The sequence below is a fragment of the Helianthus annuus genome, chromosome 16, assembly GCF_002127325.2.
Source record: "Helianthus annuus cultivar XRQ/B chromosome 16, HanXRQr2.0-SUNRISE, whole genome shotgun sequence".
In the NCBI taxonomy this organism is placed as follows: Eukaryota; Viridiplantae; Streptophyta; class Magnoliopsida; order Asterales; family Asteraceae; genus Helianthus; species Helianthus annuus.
In genome coordinates this window covers 5,400,775-5,407,498 of record NC_035448.2, presented here as the reverse complement: position 1 = coordinate 5,407,498, position 6,724 = coordinate 5,400,775, and the positions used below count along the sequence as shown (strand labels likewise).

At 35.6% G+C, this 6,724-nt stretch overlaps 1 long non-coding RNA gene across 1 annotated transcript; it reads right to left on the bottom strand.

Moving 5' to 3' along the window:
- Positions 1-3,686: 3,686 nt before the first annotated feature.
- LOC110917580 lies at positions 3,687-5,206 on the bottom strand. The gene is made up of 3 exons (XR_002580668.2): positions 5,094-5,206; positions 4,486-4,542; positions 3,687-4,035 (listed from the first exon to the last, which is right to left on the bottom strand). It is a non-coding gene; the product is annotated as an uncharacterized LOC110917580 (long non-coding RNA).
- Between the last annotated feature and the right edge of the window lie 1,518 nt (positions 5,207-6,724).

The window sequence follows — 6,724 nt, the reverse complement described above, 5'->3', positions numbered from 1 at the left end:
CTTTTGAGTTTAGCCTCAAATCTTCGCAACACTTTATTATTAGCTCTTTGCATGAACTACTTATTATACTAACCTCGACTTTATTGCATAAATCAGTTATCCGTGAGCCGAATCGATCCACTTCTTTATATGTACCTTCCGTACCAGAGTTGGTCTCATCCATTCATGAAATATGCTCTCACTCGTGAGCATCCTTCCACTAGCTTTATTACTATCACCTCACTAAGAATTCCTTCATATTTATCTATAAATAAATAGTTAGCCCATAACCCTTCATAATTGCGTCCTACATGGTGTTTGTTCGCCTATTGTCTCTTTCACAATTCTCTCACGTACATGCTAAAATGTATCATACATTCCATTTCTTATATACTATCCCTTCATTTTATTGGTCACTTTGCCAACTTTCACAGTTTGACCTTTCAAGGTCAGCCTTATACCCCTTACTTATTGTGGTTGTATCGAAGTACACGTTCGTACTTTATACCTGCATACTTGCAAGGACTTCATTCACTTCGTTTGACTTTTAGGAAGAGTAACTGTAAATACATTCTTACTTATGTGAATCAGTTATCCTATTCCGACACGTCATTCTCTAGTTGAGCCCTAAGCTCGTATTAAAAAATATGATCTTTTATACATACCTGTCACGGGTCAAATCCCTTGACTCGTTATTCATACTTTGCGACGGTTAATACTTTCCAAACTGTGACAATGCATGCCCATACATTATGCTCACCTATAAGTAACAAACTTGACAAATCAAACATTAAATACCGAGTTCAAATGGCGATCGCCATTTGACCCGTATGACTCATTTGAGTTTTGTTCTTAGTTTTTATTCTTACTTGTTTAATTCATTTATGGATTCGAACTTTTAATTCATTACCTTTCGTTCTTACTGGTTTGATCCGTGCTTGCTTACGGATTCAACCTTTCATTCCTTACATGGTCGAATCCATTTCTCAGATTCAAACATTTTCCTTCGTACCTTCCTTTCTTCTGCCGTATCATTTACCATGTCATTTCTTACGAAACTTTTTCATATTAATCTTCTACATTCAACTCCGAGTGTTGGGTCCTAACACTTAATTCCATGTCCTATTTCATGTAGCGCGTCTCGACGCGACACTTTACATCCTATTTCTAGTGGTGTTCCCACCCTTCTTTCTTAAGTTTGTCTTACATTCAATCGTAGGCTTATACTTTTCATTCTTATCTTTCTTTCTTTCTTTCTTATATTGATTCGTTCCTTTAAGAATCGTTAGACCCCTTTTTGCTAGCTTGACCGGACATAAGTGAGATGATTCTCACCTTTTTCTCGAGCTTCGGTCAATACATGACCATCCCTTAATATACCATTTCCATTTTTTTTCACCGTATTAGGTGTTAATTCACCTACGTTCTCTAACATGCCTTTTACTAATGAGTATTCTACCTTACACGTTGTATTTCTTACGTAATACTTCCAGCATTTGTAAGTAATTATTATTCACTGACTTCTACAATATAACCATTTTAAAGTCACCCACCACCCAATACTTTTTGTATATAAGTATTGTAGTACGGGTTGTTCTTACTTTCAATTCGAACATACTTACAAACGCCTTTAGCTAACATCGGAACAATTATCCTTTCCATACCTTTCGTTAACATTACCAAGTTCTCATTTATTTATACGTTCCACTTAATTTCAAATATTCAAACACGCTTACATCTTCATGTGAATAAATTCGAAGTGATTGTGAATTCACGTTCCGTTAGCGTCCATGTTCGCGCTTACTTTATTACTTCCTCTTAACCCTTTTTGCCATCCATGCTCAAGTAAAATTGACAGTATTCCCATCCTTACATATCATTATGTTCGTAATATCATTAGCTTAAGCGAGCATACATACGTCTGTTCTCTTTCTCTTTATTCATATGTTAATCGACTTTCATTAGTAGAATTTCATATAAATGAGACGTTCATTAATAGTTATCTCATTTCGAATTCATACAACTAAACTATCATCAATCATAACACGTAATTCATCTAGGACGTAACACATTAACTCTTTACTTAAACAATTGTGTCTAATGACCATCCCATGATATCCCTATACTGTTGACTTTTAGAAAGTCAACTATCTCGTTTACACACTTTAAACTTTTGAACATGTATTCATCTAAATTTAGTGGGTCATAATAATAATACCCTACGTATTTCATATTCGTATTGTACGACATGTACAATTTACGTGATCCTCTAAACAATACACATATACATTCACATACATGTACTTTCACATGCTAATGCTCAATGATTCTACAATTAATAAATTTCATTCGGAGCAACTATATAACATAATTTCAACATATCATTTACTAATTAGTTCGGATGATTCACATTTAGCACATATTTGCCTCTTAATCATAATAAAGCAAATCATAAATACACATGAGGTACAAGCCCCTAATGCGTAATTCTATCAAAGCATGCATTCATCCGAATTTTTATACGAATTCCATCTAACTCACATTCTACAAATTATTTTCACCACTAATCTCATCATTTTTTTTATATTCATTTATCAACAATTCCGGTTCTTTCATATAACTTTAGTCTATATTTACTTCGTTCATTATTCATTATCATACGTTTCCAACCCCACTTTATACATTCGTCCTTCATTCCATGCCATTCCATATGTTACATTCGACTTTTATAAATTCTTACTTTATCGCCAACGATCTACATAACTTTACATAACTCATTATACCTTCTTATAACTTGACATGAACATAAAACGGGCATTTCTGAGAAGTATGGGAACTTAAATCATAATTTACAAGCTTGAATACATCATAGTTCATTAGTCCGTAATCACTTCGTTCGCATTCTTATATTTTAAACTTTACTTGCTTTTTCAGCTTTCATCATTCATTCGTATCATTCGACTCATTACTTTCGATTTTTTTTATGAGCCCGTCTATCTTACCCACTAATCGTGGTCATGTAAATCTTACTAGGCCTTATATAGACCCTATACGAGCATTCATTAGGCTTTTGAGCAACTTAAAAGCTCGAAATACAAAAACAAAACAAATCAAAAACTTTTCAGCGGATTTGATTTCCGCTAGCCGTCGGCGACGGCTTCATGCCCCGTCGGCGACGGGCTCTGAAAACTTGCGTCGCCCACAAAAGCCCGTAGACAGCCACTTAAGCCGTCGGCATACATAAGGGCGTCGGCGACGGCATCATAGCCCGTCGGTGACGGCCCTTCCTTTGCTGAATTGCTGAAAATTTTTTTTTTTGCCCAGACACAGCTGTGTTGATTATCTGAGTACAATGTCACACAGCTGTGTCTGCCTCGCTACACACCCTGATCTTAGCAACAAGCATCAATGGTCCACACAGCTGTGTCACTTAACGACACAACTGTGTGCGACGCCAGATCTGATATAACTTAATGTTTAACTCCCATTATTACTATTTCACATGCTTACTTAAATATTTATCATAACACACTATACATACTTATATTAAACAAAAACTTAAAATCTTACCTCATTGGCGACCTCGGAGCGAACACGCACCCCTTCTTGAGCTTTCGGTTTGAGTCCGAGCACCCTATCCCGTGCTCGAATCCCTCAAACCTCGGCTCTGATACCAACTTGAAACGCCCAACTTTTACTCATTCGTCTAACAACATAAAATTCTTGCGATTTTACGAAAATTTGACATGACCCGTTTGAACTTAGAACTTTTCCTCCTGTTTTTACAATATTCATTTAACCAAACCCTACGACACTTTTCAAATAACAAAGTGGTGGTCATATAAGGTCCACCGATAACATTTTGTACAATTAAAACCAAAAGTTTAGGAACCAAATTTCATGCTAACAAACTAGACACTTACTAATTGACATTAACTACACAAAATGTTAAATTGACCCATTCAAAATAAACAACTTGGACCGGAAGCGCATAAGGTCGGCGTTGCGTGTGCGTGTGATCGGTCCGAGTGCGCCACATTTAAACTTGAGATTTACCTATCATTCATAACAACAAAACATTTATTAGTCGTAATACATAACAACTCAAATTCTTTAATTACCTTTCTCTATTCGACCCATTAACATGACATATTTCTTTTCAACATGTTTACTTCCATTCGCAAACGTCCAACCTACTGCTTTCCGACTCGTTAGTAATAAGTCACTACATACCATGCACTTCAACACACATACATCAATTAACCCGTTATGAACAAGTCAATATATAAACATTTCAAGAACCATTTCACTTATCCTTTCAACCCATTTAGACGGGTCATTTCGCATTCACTACAACATAACTTCTAACACCTTTTTCGACATAACTCTTACATCTAACCAATTTTTATCCATAAAGGAATTTGCACGAATCGTATTATCAAATAATATCATTCAATATCATTCGTAAATCTACTAGTAGAGTAAATAAAGTTCAAAAGAACTTACCGCGATCTTGAGATACTTGTGCCTTCGAGTGACTTGCGCCTTCTTCCTTCTTCGTGCCTATATGTCATAATCCCATGCTTTAGCTTTCATAAACAATACTTTCACAACCCTTATAATACGCTATGGCGTCTACTATTCACATACATCATTATCATAAAGAAGTTGCATCAATCTTAACAAGCATTCATGTAAGAACCATAACTAAACTCACTTAGGCATTTCGTCGAACACATTGTGTGCGTATCACTAGTTTAGCATAATGTACAAGCATCCTAAGCACAATTTCAATAGTTCTTCTCATTGATTAACATAAACATCCTACTATTTTGAAATCTACCACTCAAATCATGAGCACATAGTTCTAAATCAATTATTCATAACAATTTCATGAATCAATAATCAAATTAACATACAAAACTTCACAATTGCTAGACATTACTTGACATGCAAGTGGGTTTTGCCCTAATCATGTTCATATTCGAATTTTAGCATCTAATGATGTCTAGAACTTCATAGCAACCAATAATCATACTGAATTTTGAATTACATTCACGAATCATACAAAACCCACATAATCAAACATCATCAAATCACAAAATTTAACTTACTTGAGATCAAGAACACTTAGATAATCAGGATTCTTAGGTCATGCATTCGATTCTTCAATAATCTGGCTTTCAATTGATGGAATCTAGTGATTTAGGGTTTTGTGAGGGAAGGGGTTCCCCCCTGGCTTCTCACGATCGCACCTAGGTCCCAGGTTTCTTTCTTTGTTTTTTTTATCATGTATTATAACAACGTTTACACATCTGGTCCCTCATCATTAAATCCCTATTCACTTTAGTACTTTACCTTCTAACTTAACCATCTTTCTTTTACTAACTTTTAATTTTTGACATAATATTATATACATATTTTTTTTATTAAACATCACTACACATTATACTTTTAGGTCATATGAGAATTTGGGGTGTTACAGAATTTCATAAAACTATCAAGTCAGCAAGCCTAGTCCCGAACCCAGCTACCCTATAAATAGACTGCTTCCCTTATGGACCGTAAGGGATATGGCTTACGGTCCGTAAGCATGTCCAAATTTCGTGTATAAATAGCAGACATTGGCACTTGAATTCTGTCTTTGGAACGACGTAAATTCTCGTTGTATACGTCGAGTTATAGCAGAAACAGTACAGTTAACACACACGATTCACGAAACGCTGCCGCAATCAGGGTAATAACTCGATCGCTATTACGATTCAACGTCCGATCGATTATAACTATCCAACGATTGTTTAAGTGCCGCTCAAATTGAGTTTATACTTTGTTATTCATCGTGATTTCAACTTGAATGTTTGAGTGCTGTTCGAACTCGGACTATACTCTGTCATTCGTTGTGAATCCGTTGAATTGTTAAGTATTGCACTTGTAACTCGTTGTGAAGGTTTAATCTCGTGAATTGTCGTAACTGCTGTATTAGTTACTAACCCGTTTGTGTGTGCATTGTTATTTAAATTAGGTTAATCAAGGCTAATCAGTAGGCTTATATTCTGCTCGTTAAATCTGCAATGTGAGCCATTCTCTTTTTATCAATTGTTTTACAATACCTCAAATTATTTTCAAAAGTTATAATTACAGGAATTAAGTCGTGGCTATCTTAATCAATGGCTAGTGGGGTATTGTGCACATTACTAATTTTCTCACAGGGTTAGGCTAATAAGCCCTAACATAGGTTAGGCATATAAGCCCTAACAGTGATAATCATCACTAATAGGGTGACAGGACCCGATAGTGGTATGACCACCGTCACTAGGAGGTGACACGGTGCCATATAACAATAAGATAGGAACCATTGTAATCGCTCTTATGCTGTAATTTATAACTAAATGTTATTTTTATCAAAATAAATGATTCACTCAGTATTTCCCCGCTGACAAAACCTTTTTCAAACATGTTTCAGGTGATCTGTTGTAAGCAAAGAAAAGTGCTGTGGAGCACTAAAAGCTTAGAAAAGTGGCTCAATGTAAATAAATAAAAGAAACATGTTTTGAGAAATAAAGATTTCCTAGAGAAATCGCAGTATTGTAAATTATAGGGTTTTATCCCTAAATCTTGTAAACGGGCAGTTTTAATATCAAAAGATCATTTATTAAAAAGACTTCCGCTGTCGCCTAAATTAAATACCACGGGATTTCCTGACTCGCGGCTTTGGACCGGATCAAACCGGGGCCGAGGGCCGTGA